Here is a 14,273-nt window from a genome sequence, read left to right on the forward strand (position 1 = left end):
GCAGTATCAACTGAGGTACTTGAAAGTGGCAGTCTATAGTTGAAGTATTAAGGGATATGGAGAAAAGACAGTTTAATGGGATTTAAATCACAATCTAGACATCTACTGTAAAAATCACTAAAATTCCACTCCTATATCACTATAAAAAGAGTGAAGACGATGAGACCTCTCCCTCACTTCACATTAAGTGAAAACGGCTTTCTGTTCACGAGATCAAGAGGTACACTAGTGAACAACAACAAACAACAGATTGCATTTTTATATTCTCTGTCATTTACATCATAAGTGCTCTGGGACGCTACCCTACACGAGGGACGTTATATAAATGAAAGTTGTTTTTGTTGTTATTGTCATTGCCTTGAGAGGACGTTTCATCACACCATTTAGTCTCATCCTTCCAGAATCCTCGTCACAGCATCAATCTTAAATGAGTCCAGTGTCCTGGCCACAACCATCCATCTATGGAAATGTGGGGAAGGAGGGGCGAAGCCCAGAGTGCAGTCATCACTGAGGAGGTTGGCAATCTTGAGGTCCTGAGAATGAATGAGATAGAGTTAATGAGCTTGACAGTGAGTTTTGATTTGAATCACCAAAGTTCAGGGAAGAGAAATGATGTGGAAGGCCGTGTACTTTGATTTTAATCTGTCTAAACGTTAACACTTATTTGATCAGTCTCACCTGGATGCTGGGAGCAGCCAATTTCCACCTAGTCTTATTTCGTCCTTGGTGTGTTCCCACACACGGGAAGGGGTTTGAGTTCTTGGTTTGATTATTCATCGAACAAAGATCTGAGTATGTGTGCGTGTACATATGGGGGTGAGCCTAGGTAGTACCGGTGAGTGTTTAAACAATGGTTGAAGGCATCACAACTCAATCCGATGCCGTCCTCAAATGACAAATTCAAAAGTAAAAATGTTTATGTGGCCCCAGGACAGGAAGGGGGGAAAATAATTAGCTTGGGTTCACATTCCTAAGCGCTATCCGGACATTCCTACTGGAAAGTATGTGTGTGTGTGGATGTTGCGTAAGGACTGGGCTTTGCTATGATGTACCATATAGTTATTAGGCTAACACTCACGATCCAGGCTGCGGTAGATATCACAGGACCCATACCTGTGGGACTGTCTCCCAACATGGATCACTAGCTTCAGAAGGGCAATACAGAGAGTATGGAGCAATAAAAAGAATTATTGTGTATTTGTACAAGCAGTTTCTCCCTAAGTTATATTTATGATTATAATCTTTGTATTTTATACAGCAGTTGAAAAGTCTCACAGGATTTTTACTGTAAAGTGTAGTGACTGTGCCTTTGTAGGCAAACATTTGCAAGGAAATCCACAATGCTCTGGTGCCCTTACTCACCCTGCATGTGAATGCTTGCGGTGGTAGTCGCAGAATGAAGGGAACTGAATGTAGCAGAGTTCAGTTTGCACTGAGGTTAGTGTTCGATGCAGTAAAACACAGCCGAGTAGACTAAGGGTTAAGATACTGAAGTTGTAGAAAGCCTTTGGTAACGACTCTGTTCACGCCTAGTGTTTGCATGTCGGCTACATATTTCCAATGAAAACTATCTGTAGACGTGGTGGCCCAAGGCATCAGATGTTATTATGCTAGGTTACTGAAAATGACCTCAGTTGGAGTCTGAGCGTCTGCTTAAGAATTAGTGAAAGTTAATAGGCTTGTGGAGAGGACACTTGCTCGGATTGTTGAGGTCTGCACTAGCAGCTTTAAGCTTAGACTTCGGAGACTTGTCAGAATAATGTCATATCCTGCTTTTGATCCACATAAATAGATTACTTTGAGAGTGAAAAATCAATTAAAATCGGTCGATCGACAAACAGCAGGGAAAGTAGGGGACCGGTTGAATGTGTTTTACAATAGGAGGCCTCAGTATATTGTGTGCTTATAATAAGGCTGTGGTATAAGATGATATCTACCTGGGGCTATGTAACAAGGCCACCATTTAATCGAAGGGGATCGGAAAACTTCTTAAAATGCACGAGCAAAGCTTAAGTTCCATATAAATGTCCTCTGATCCACAGGTTGGACAACAGCCAATTTTTAAGTCTGTATATTATTTTTGTTTTGTTTCTCAGCTTGGCTTTTTTTTTCGAAGAAGAAGAAAAGACTCAAGTGGGATGTTTTCGTGCTTTTAAAAAAAACTCCTTCAACTATCCGTTCGGCAATCGCACCACACATGCCGCGGAATTTACAGATGGGGAATGTCCTGGGCTTGATCTCCCCCCACCCCTTCCTCCGTCCCCCATTCTTTACTAATATTAGCGGCTTTTTGTTTTATGGTGAGCCAAGAACAACAACAACAACTTATAGTTATATAGCGCCGTTTATGTGGGGTAATGTCCCGGAGTGTTTGACAGTGGCGAAGTCTGACCCCGAGCCAGGGGGAGACGGAGAGGGGAAGTGACCATAAGCACAATCAAAAAGGAAGGGCTTTAGGTGAGATTTGAAGTTAGGAAGGGTGGGGGCAAGTCGGTGGGATTGAATAAGAGAGTTCCAGAGTTTCGGGGCATGGTGGCTGAAGGCACGGCCACTGATGGTGGACCGGAAGAGATGAGGGACAAACAGGAGGCCGGAGCTGGCCGGGTGGTTGACTGGGGGTAAGCAGATCAGAGAAGTAGGGAGGTGCGAGGGCATGAAGGGATTTGAAAACACGTGAGAGTATCTTGAAATCGATCCATTCGGTAATTGGGAGCCAATGAAGCCTGGCAAGGACTGGTGTGATGGGGGTACAGAGTTTTGTGCGGGTGAGTATCTGACACATGTGAAAAGCCATCACCATGGTTAAGAGTATCCAAACCAGACTTCGAATTCCACATTTGTCAGCCACCTACACATGGATATTTCCCTGCGTGTGGCGTGGAATATACTCTCAGTCCCTGGAGGATATTGGGTGCAGGTTGACAAGAGCCAAGGCTTGGGGACCTCAGCTTGGAGAGTCAGCACAGCTCACCATGAAATGTCTGAGAACATTGGCACCATACTCCCACCCACAGCTTGGATACATCCCCAGCCATTGAGAAATGGTTCCACCAGTTGGAAATGTGTAGCTGGAGCACCAGCTGCTCAGCTAAGGTGGGGGTCAGTGTCGGTGGACTACAATCAGCCTCAGCCCTCGTGGGATAGAGAAGGGAAAAAGTCAGCCAAGGTTCCTCTTCTGATCGCTGTTTAATATTACTCTGCTGTAGCGTGTGTTTTTGGGTGCGTGCATGCATTTGTGTGTTTGTGGACCTTAAGGTCACACACATACACACAGACACATACACACACAAGGTGAAGAAAATTTCATGATGCCCTCCATCCTGTTTCAGTTAATTTTTATGAGAATTAAAAATAGTGATTATTTTGGGGTGGGGGGGAGGTATAACATGATCTAAATTTCGAATTTAATGATTCTGAACGTATCAAAGTCCCCGGTTGTACAGGAGGAAACCCACGCGATAAGATATTGTATCCTCTGCCGACTGCACCAGTAATATGTTTTGTTATTTATGCAGAACAAACGTTTTTCTTAAAAGAACCCTAAGTAGTTCCCGGTTTATTGTTGATGTCTTGAGTATATTTTCATTTCAGAAAGATTCTATTATACACTTAAGCTATGAAGCAATTACTGAGGAAGAGGTCTAGGCTGATATGGTTTGCTCTCATTTGTAGTAAAGTAAGTACAGTGCATTAATGTAACTTCTAAATCAAAAACAGCTGGAGTGGGTTCAAGTGTACTCCTACACGGTGGAGGGCTGTGAGATTCTGCGTTCCTGAGCATTGAACCGTACAACAACCTGACAACTCAAACCATATTGTTTTGGTAGACCGGAATCTAATAATAACCCATTACATACTGATTTGGGTTAAGGGCTGCGTGTGTAAAGTGGCAGGAATGACAGTGATGTATACCGACTGTGGAAACTATGAATTGCCAGTCACTAGACTTATATTGGTTTTGATAGTTCCCCCTTCAGTGTATAAGCTCTACTCCGTTTGCTCACTTGGGTAAGTTGACTATTATTGCACCATCGACCTTACTGCTCCTGGGCTGGGAGATTTAACAAAAGGATTAGGGCACCTGGCTTCGGATTTCTACCTGGGGGTCTGAGATGCGTGAGATCATCAGTTGGGGAACTGGACTCACGTTTTTGCATAAATAACAATAATAATCCTTGCATTTGATATAGCGCCTTATCATGTCTTCGAGACGTCTCAAAGTGCTTCACAGACTACTGTAAAGTGAATTGACTATCTATTTTGTGGGCCAATTGTGGCAGCAAATTGCGCACAGCAGCGTCCCACAAACAGGCGTGGATTGAGTTGCCAACTAAAGTGGCCACACTGAGCTCAGGTGGAAGTTTGAGGTGACACAATGTAAAAGTGGACAATCTGCCCACAACATTTGGTCATTTGGACGAGATAGCGGATGGTGCCTGATTCCTGTGGAACCCCAGCGTAGAGAAAGTGGCAGCCAAAAATAGTGTCTTAAAAAGTTTACACAGCATAATCTATCAAATATACGGAGGCAATTAAAGGAATAATGAACTGTAAGATTTAGCGCTAAGATTCAAATAATTTATCTCTTATAATCGATTGTCCACTGCTTAAGCATCAACATTTTATTAGAATCTTTCTCTACTTACAGAACTGTCCTCTGTCTGTGGCAGTTTGCGAACCAGCTCAGACTTTCTCTGGCACAATTAGGACTATTTATTATTATTTTATGTTAAGTACAAAAGGCTTCCATTTAACCTTGCAGTTTAGAACATAATGTAAGCCTCCCCCACCACCCCCTCCCCATTTACTGTGAAACTCGGAGTCATCTGCTATTTTATAGAGCGTGATTGTTAATGGAAAAGTTTTCAAAAAAAGTTAAAATCAAATCCCGGGGGCATATATCTAACAATATCACGGTGTACAAAGGCTTAATTCAAAGAGCTCTGCTTTATTTAATAGACATTCCTGGCTATTGTTAGAGAGGGAGAGATTGTCCCTTGGGTTCCCATAACAGTAGTTCTCAAAAATAAAAGACAGAATGATTTTCTCCTGGAATCCTATATGAATTGTGGCATGCGTATCCTGTGAGATATTTTAGCCCGACTCGTATTCATTATAGAAGATAAAGGCATCGCATTTGGTTATCTTCTGTTCCAAATATTACTATTTTAAGTTTGGAAACCCGCACATCAAATACTCACCCTAATTTTGTTGGACTCAGATTACAAAAGGATATTTTGTCACATTTCCAATTGACAGTCACTGTGTGATTTGTTGCCTGGGAGCATTTTCGTCTCCACTTTGAAGTGTTTCGCATGTAAAATGTAGATTTTTTGCATGTTAAATAAGTGACTGCCTATAGCAATCTCTCATTCACTGTTCAAGGCATGCACGGAAATATCTTTCTTTCTCCATCCATTTGCTCAGTAGTGAACTTTAGCTGCGAAGATTCCTTCTAATCGCTGAAATGCCTTTCATTTACAATGTAGCTTTTAACTGACAGTGTTTGATGTACAATTGTTCTGTGCCTTTGGCATGGTTTTATTGATCTGCATTAAGGGCTGACACCATCCCGGAGAGATCAGACTGTCCCATTAATCTGAAGCATTTATTAATTCCACCGTGTAAATCTTAAGTGATTAGATTTTCCTCTAAATTATTCAAGCTCCTTCATCAATAAATAGCTGAGATATGATAAAGAACAGTTTTTTTCTCTCTCAAGCAGGGCTTTGACTTCAGGAGAAATCGGTACCTTTTCCCATTTGGTTGAGAGTCGTGCACACAAAGCAATAAAAACACAATCACGGGAATTGTTTCAGGCACCCAGTTTGAACCGAGTCTAGGTCAATGACTGAAGTAAAGAGGGGCTGTCTCGATTGATTTCCGCTCCTTAGAACCTCAATTGTTCGGCCCCTAATTTGGGAATGAATTGGCGTATTGGCTCTGAGACCCCACTTTCGGTCATCTTTTCCCCTCCTCACCTCCCTCGGCTCCCACCCACAGCTCATCCGGTAGTGTCGAACGCTTTGAGACGTCCTTTCAACGTGAAAGACTGCTGTGTAAATGTCGTCATGTTTCTGGAAGGGAAACACAGAAATATTGCTTATGCAGCCCACGTAGGGAATCCACCCCACAGCAGCCAAAAGGTTGGACCACTCTGGTCTACAGTCTAGCCTGCAATCTCTGCATGAGCACTTTTTATTCCATTATATTGCTATCCTTTTAACAGTTCCATTGCTCAAAATNAAAAAAATAACCATTTTGAAGGAGCGGGGAGAAGGGGAGAAAGGTATCGGCAAAATGGAAAATTTACTTAAAGCAATTCTGAATGGAAAAGGAGGGGGAAAAACCCTTGTTAAGTTTCTTGTGGTTTCAGTATCTGACAAGTTATGTAAATTAGAAGGATCACAGATTTCTGGGCTTATAAATACTGGGCTGGTGACCCAGGAGAAATGGGTTGACCCTGTGCATTATTTCGCATTTTGAACTATTTCAGTTTGACTGATCACAAGATTACAAGGGAGCATAACAAAGTTGTTACCCCCTAACCATTGAACTCTCTGCCTTTACCCCTCTGCCTCGCATCCCTCTCTATCTCACTCTCTCTCTTATCTATCTATATCTATATCTATCTCTCTCTCTCTCTATACCTCTCTCTTCAAATTCCATTTTAAACAGGGCACAGATGAGACCTCAGTTTTAATGTCTCACCTGAAGCACAACACCTCTGACAATGCGCTTTGAGAATCTCAAAGGAGTGATAAGGCTCTATATTAATGCAAGGATTATTATTATTAATGCAACACTCCCCTAGCACTACATTGCCTAGGACTATAAGTTTGATGTCACGGCGTGCAGTTTCAATCTGGAACCTTGCGAGACTGCTACCGACTGAGCCAGGCTGATAAACATACAATGTACGCTTTGAGGATGACGGTGTTCATGTCTTGTTGAAAAGAGATAGCGATAGGTTCACCTTTTATAATGCTGTGTACATGGTTATCAGAATTGAAAGAGGTCTGTTCTTTCAACGCAGTTACAAACTGTATGTAGATTTAAAACAGGGAAATGAACCTTATCCCTGTTTTCTAAGGTTATTGTGCACAAGATTATGTGTAAAGGAGTGTGTTGTTTGTTTTTTGGTGACTCGTTTTAAAAAAAGGTGCCTCTTTACAAGGAGCAAACAAGGGCTGGACTCCAATCTTTTGTTTGGAGTTTGAAGTTCCAGCCCCTAAGTGTTAATTGGGAACCAGCAACAGGCTAATGTATAAAGCTGGGTACTAGAGACAGGGAGACTGCTTGTATAATGGTGACCAGTGAAAGTTCATCTCGGTGTCTGTGGACGAGGTGGAAGCCTTTCTCTGTGAGGTACAGTACGGTGATCAGTTCTAGACTGGGGTTCCAGCACCTTGGCACAGAGTAAAGCTGCCATGCTTGACTTGATAATGATTTGAATTCTCCCTCTCTATCTATCTTCAAATCCCACCTTAAAACTTACCTCTTCGACTGTGCACATGGTCAGTCAGTTCTCCCTCCCCTTCCTCCAAGCTTAGCATCCAAACACTGCTAGTGTGAAACCTCATCCCAGTTATAAATCTATGTTAAAACCCATTTCAAATGGTAATCTTAATAAAAGCAGCTTGCATAGATGTAGGGCAGAACACGAAAATCACGTTAGATTTGCAAAGTTTGTTGTAGGGACACGGGAGGGCAATACTACACTATAAAATGTTAGCTCTTTGAGATTTCTTGATGGAGCTGACTCATCTGTCAACCTGTACGTGCAATAGCTATCAGATTTATTTTATATAAAAACTGAGTGTAAAACTGCGTTCTGTTTATTTGCACTTCAATGTATAATTAATACCTAGTGTGTACCCTTGTAAAGATGTAATGAGCCTGCACTTTGCAAGTGTTTTGACATTGTGAGGACTATTTGGCACACGTTTACAGCAACTTACAAGAAGCACTTACGTTTGGCTCAGCTAGCCTTGCCCTTATCTTACCTGGAGCCTTATTCGTCACTTGTGTCGACAGAACAGACCTAATTCTATTGTTCCTTTTATTGGCAGATTTTCAACATTGTGTGAGAATGGAACTCCGAGGGCATTATTAACATTGTGTGACAAGTACTTTTCTTTCAATTGGAGATGTTTATTCTCCTTTTACAAGAGTTATACCCTTTTACACTATCGGTTATGTCTCCACAGGCAAGCCTGTCGCTGGAGGGCGTCCAGTGGTGCAGAACAGCCGGCTTTCCCACCGCTAGATTTGGGAAAATTCCGACTCCGACTTTCTCTCCAGTTACCTCCTGGTTCCCGGAGCAAGCAGGACTCTGCTGTTCCACATCTAGGTGGGTGTCTTGAAGTCGTGGGGTAACAATAACAAATTACATTACAAATTACAGTGCCTTTCGTGTCGGGAGGATTTCCCAAGGTGTTGTCAAGGATAGTCAAGGATTTGGACCCAAGCTGGGGATTGGGATCAGGAGGGATAGAGGACGAGGTTGGGGGTGGGAAAGTGTCTGAAGGCGCAGTCGAAAATGAGGGTCTTGAGATGGGCCTCGAAACAGGTAAGGGAGGAAGAGAGGCAAAGGGACTGTGGGATGGAATTCCAAAGGGTGGGGGCAGAGAGGCTGAAGGCCTGACCGCCGATGGTGGCATGCAGGGCGGGGGCACGGAGCAGACCAGTGTCTGCTGAGCGAAGGTAAGTGTTGACTGACCCTGAGACATTTGTGCAGAAATGAGCTGCTATTACCTTGGGCTTTTTTTTTTGGTGCATCCAATTGCCAAACAATGGCAGTGGCATCTCAAAACAGTACCAGGACCTGGCGGTATTTGCTAATGGACATAGTCCAAAGTGACTTCACTGCTGGTTTACACACACTCCAGTCTCTTGACATCTTGATGTCCATAGGACACCAGAAGGCAGAGATTTCGCTCTGACTCCAAAGCCCCGAGAATTACAGTGTAAAAGCCATGTTGTGAATTGAGCCATGAAACTGGATCTTTCACGTGATGTCTGTTGCTGTGACCTTGTTACTAAAGCTTGTTTACTTCCCTTTTCTGGGTTGGGTGGAGTTGATAATGTAGTGTGGGTGTGCTGCATAGTCGGAGGTGCCGTCCTTCAGATGAGACGTGCATCCAAGATCCCGTCTGTGCCCCGTTCGGATGGACGTTAAGGATCTTATGGCACTATTCAAAAAGAGAAGGGAGTTTCTCTTGGTGTCCTGGTCAACAATCTCCCCAAATAAATTAGTCAGTCACACTGTGGCTGTTGTGGAACATTGCACTGTGTAAATTATCTGCCATGGCTGCCTGCAGGATCCAGTCACTGCACTTTACAGTAAATCCTGTGAAGCATCTTGAGATGTCCTCCTGACATGAAAGCCACGATATGAAATGCAAAGATCATTTTTTTTGAAGCGACTTAGCTGGTATAAGGACCTTCTGTGATGACTTTGCACTCGTTAATGTGTGTTTAGCTATGGTAACCAGGCTAGCTATAAAGTGTTGCCCCTTTGTTTTGGTCGGCCAGGTGTTGTGAACGTGTGCAAACCCATGACTGTGCGTAAGGGTATCCAAACTAGACTGAGAATTCCGTGTAGGTCACCATAACATAGAAATTGTCTTGTGTCTGGAATGGAATGCACATTCCCTCCCTGGAGGGGCGCACCCTGGTTACCTAATTCTGCGGAGTATTTAGCATAGGTTAGCAAGAGCCGAGGCGATGGGACTCCAGAGTGTACGTTTTTGGGTGTGGGGGTAATTGCTGGCATCTAACTAGCTGAAACCACATAGCTTGCCACTGAAAGCACTTTGACCTTGCTGAGACGCGCTCTATGAGAAAGCAGATTTCTAAATAAACATTTAATTTAACTTTAGACCAAATTTAAGAGCTTTCCAAGATTCTGCATGATTTTACGCAATGTGGAGTCCTCCAGGTTATCATGGGTTAGTTACAACACTCGCCTCGCAAGCGAAAGGATCCGTGTTCAGTTCGCGGCCAAGGCAAAAGTTTCCTTACTCCACACGCCTCTGTTTACCTACCAGCAAGTAGGAAACCAGTCGATCGGTGGATCGCTTTCCAGGGGTAATAATCCCTTAAAAAACAATAATAATAATTTGGTCCCTCAATCTATGACTGTTTGTGGGACACTGCTGTGCGCAATTTGGTCGTTTCATCCACAAAATACGCAGTCAATTCACTTTACAATATATTCTATAAAGCACTTTAATACATCTGTGACTTGATAAGGCGCTACATCAAATGCAAGGATTATTATTATTACATTTGAAGACTGTGTCCTTGTGAGTATGAGTAATTTTGAGCTGTGTATGACGAGATGAGCGCAATGCCTTCAGTGCGTTTGCTGAAGGAATTGCGTGTTACAAATTCCCACCTCATTTACATGTGTTATTTATTTTTGCCTTCACGCACAAGATGAACCACCATGCAAGTTTTCTTACTTCAAATGCCTCTGTTTACCTAGCAGTAAATAGGAACCCGGTCTTTAGTTGATTGGCAGATCGCTTTCTGGGGATAATAATCCCTCCACAGAAAAAACAATTCGGTCACTCAATCCACGGCTGTTTGTGGGACACTGCTATATGAAATTGGCTGCCAAGTTTTGCCCATTCTGTGAAGCGCTTTGAGAAGTCTCAACGATGTGATGAGGTGCTAGATCAGATGCAAGGAGTATTATTATTATCCACTAGACAGGAAGAGGACACAGGGTAGGCTCAGTCTCCCGCATTTGGTAGCACTCTTGCCTCTGAGTCAGAAGGTTGGGTGTTCAAACCCCATAGAAATCTTTCAAATCTGTGGAGAGGAATGGACTCTATTTTCTCAGCATTTCGAGAGTGTCCAGAATTTGGAAAAATTCTTCAACATTGCCTGAACTTTGATGCTATTTTTCTATAAGTTTCATTTCAGAAACTGCATGAAAAGAGCTTCAAAGTCCAAACCAAATTCAACAATTTGTCTGACTGTATTAAATGCAGGATTTGCTTTTATAATTTTAGCTTCTGACTTTTCCAGTTTGTAATCAGCCAATTTAATTTTCACTGTCCTGCTGTTTAATGTAAAGACAGCTGTACATTATTTTTACAGAATTCTGTGAAGAATAAATTCAGCAGTTGAAGGCTTAAGGGGACAACTTTCTCCCAGTACCAAATAATAATTTAATCGCTGTTTGTGGGACACTGCTGAGTGCAATTGGCTGCTGCGTTTTGTCCACAAAATACCCAGTCAATTCACTTTACAGTATAATTTGTGAAGTGTTTTGCAAAGTTGATTACTAAAAGGACACTGTTTTGGTGTTTGGCAAACTTTTTTTAAAAAAGAGCAATCCTTTCAGCCCCAATTACCTCTCTTTCCCCCTTGTCTCTCATACCCTGTCAATCACTCCTTTTTAGGTCTCTATCTATTTCCCCTTGAAAGCTAATATGAGTTCTGGTTCAACCACATGTTTGAGATCCTGTTATCACACGAAGGTTCCATGAATCAGGAACAAATGACCAGGAATAAAAATTATGAATTATACACTCTCTTTCCCAACCCCTCTCTCTCCCGCCCAGTTTATTCTGCATACAGCTAGGACTGTGAGTGCATTATGCAAACTGAAACATTTGCAAGTTGAATGCATGGCAGTATTTGCTTAAAGTAAAATATTGAGGTAGAGTACAGTAAAAGGTGCCTTTGTCTGCATATTAAAAAAATAAGTTTCATACCCTGGAGACTCTTTGCTTTGCACCTGTTCGGAGCTTGATTTGAATGCATTTCTTTCTTGCCTCTTTCTTCTCAGCCACTCCACACCTGGACCCCAGGGCTGTGTTAGCTTGTCTCTCTTTACCCCTCTCATGAGGTGCACTGGCTCGAATAGATGATGGGTTCCAAGTATGGATGAAATCCATTACAAAAGGGGTTGCCACTATATTTTTCTATGCAGTTCGCCTGTTGTGCCCTTGACCTGGAAGTAAATACGTGAAGACTTCTCTTTAGAGATTTTCCTGATCTACCATTTTCCGTTTTGTTTAAGTCCCATGGGGAAGTGTAAATGTGTTCTTTCCAGTACCCAAATCATGATTGATTACTTACCCAGACACAGATCTTGAAGATCCTCCCCCATCATCACCCCCCCCCCACACACACACACACACACACACCTGCCCCCTCCAGTTTTAAGTACTGGAGAAGAATGTGTTGCCTCTTGACTCAGGCAGGTTGGTACAAATCCACTGCCTGATTGTGGAGGTGTCGTAATTCTGTGATTTTAATGTCCTTGAGCTCTGCACACAAGATGCCACAGTTTGCGTGTTTATTCAGGCGCTGCAGTATAATGGTTTGATTCCAAAAAGTAGATGGCAATGAACACCTGAGGCTCTTCCATCTCTCTCATGTCCTGGAGGGCATAGATCTATGGTTTGATAGGTGATCTTTAATCTTGCCTCTCTCTCGGTCTCTCTCTCTCTTCACACAGCATTACCTATACTCTTAAAACCATCTCTCAATCTTGTTCCTCCCAATCTCCAACTGCAGCTCCCTGTATACTCTTCCTACAACAACAAATTATAACTGTATAGCACCCTTTACGTCAGAAGGATTGATTGTCCCAGGGTGCTGGACAATCAATCCTACTCCCTGTGACCTCACAGTATTAACCTCAAGACTGTACACAACCGATCACCGAGGATGACTGAAAGAGCAGTTGAAGAGGATGGTCTTGAAACGGGCCTTGAAGGAAGCAAGGAAGGGAGGAATTATAAGGATGATTATTATTTAACCTGCAGACGCTCAGATGTGTTCATTGCCTCTGAGCCTCTTGCTATCACTGACACTCTGCCTACAAGTAATTTGTATTGTTTTTGCTCTTATTAAAACCATTCTTTAGATAATGCTAAGAGCTGACGATTAAGCTGTGTCTTTCTATTACTGTTGCAGTTTCTGAACCTGTGAAAGAGGTAGGAGCTATACACAGCATGTAGGAACAGATGTAGAGAGGGTGCAGAGGAGATCTGCTAGTAGGGTTGAATGGTTTAACCTATGGGAAGAGGCTGGAGAAACTGAGGCTTTTTTCACTGAAATTTTCTTGAAATTGAAGAGGGTTTTTGTTGGAATAGACAGAGAAAAAGTATTTCCGCTAGTCGGTGAGTCAGTGATAATTTAAGGTAGTTAGCAAGGAGCAAAGGGGAGATTAGGAGAATAGAGAGATGTTAAGATTTTGGAATGCAGTGGGTGCAGTGGTCGAGGCAGGACCCATCTTAGCTTTCGAGAGGGAATGAGATTGATAACTAAAAATTAGTCACTTGCAGGATTTCAGTGCTTTTTCAGCACTTTGGGATGTCCTCCCGACGTGAAAGGTGCTCTCTAAATGTAATTTGGTTGTTGTTGATGTGGGGTGGTGGAAAGATCGGTGCATGGGTCTGAATGGATTGCTCTTTCGAAGAGCCAACACAGACTTCTTCTGAACTGTAATTGAGTATAGTTCTATCCCACGAGCGTTTCGCCCACAAAACATACAGTCAATTCACTTTACAGTATATTCTATAATGCGCTTTGAGACATTATTATTACTATATTATAACTGAACCTGCTCCACAGGAACTGTTCGGTGTTGGGATTGAGTCAGTCCTGACAACATCACCATCCATGGTTGCACACTCCACCTTGCTAAGCCAGTCCAGCACTTTGGGGTCTTGTTTGACCCTCTATCTTTCTACCCCACATCTGCGCCATGACCCGCTCTGCCTTCCTTCACTTCCGCAACGTCGCCCGGCTCCGACACTGTCTCACACCGCAGGCTGCCAAAACCCCCATACGGGCCTTCATTACATCGAGGCTCAACAATGCAAACTCGCTGCTTGTCGGCCTCTCCAGCTCCTCCCTCCACAGGCTGCGGGTCATCCAGAACTCTGCAGGCCGTGTCCTCTTCCACACTAGGCACTGTGACCCTATCACCCCCATCCTTGCCCAACTCCACTGGCTTCCCATCACACAGAGGATACAGTTCAAGGATACAGAGGATACAGTCCTCACCTTCAAAGCCCTCCATGGTCTTGCTCCCCCCCACCTCTCCGACCTCCTAATCCCCTAGTACTCTGTTCGCTCCCTTCTCTCAGCGGGTTCCGGCCTGCTTCATATTCCCCGCCTTGCTCGCCCCACCAGCGGTGGACGGGCCTTCCGCCACTCTGCACCTACCCTATTGGAAAGAGAAAATGAAAAGGCTTTGGGTGAGATTATTAATGGGAGGTTTCTAGTCAGTATGCTGTTGC

This window comes from Callorhinchus milii, unplaced genomic scaffold (genome assembly GCF_018977255.1).
Source record: "Callorhinchus milii isolate IMCB2004 unplaced genomic scaffold, IMCB_Cmil_1.0 Scaffold12, whole genome shotgun sequence".
Lineage (NCBI taxonomy): Eukaryota > Metazoa > Chordata > Chondrichthyes > Chimaeriformes > Callorhinchidae > Callorhinchus > Callorhinchus milii.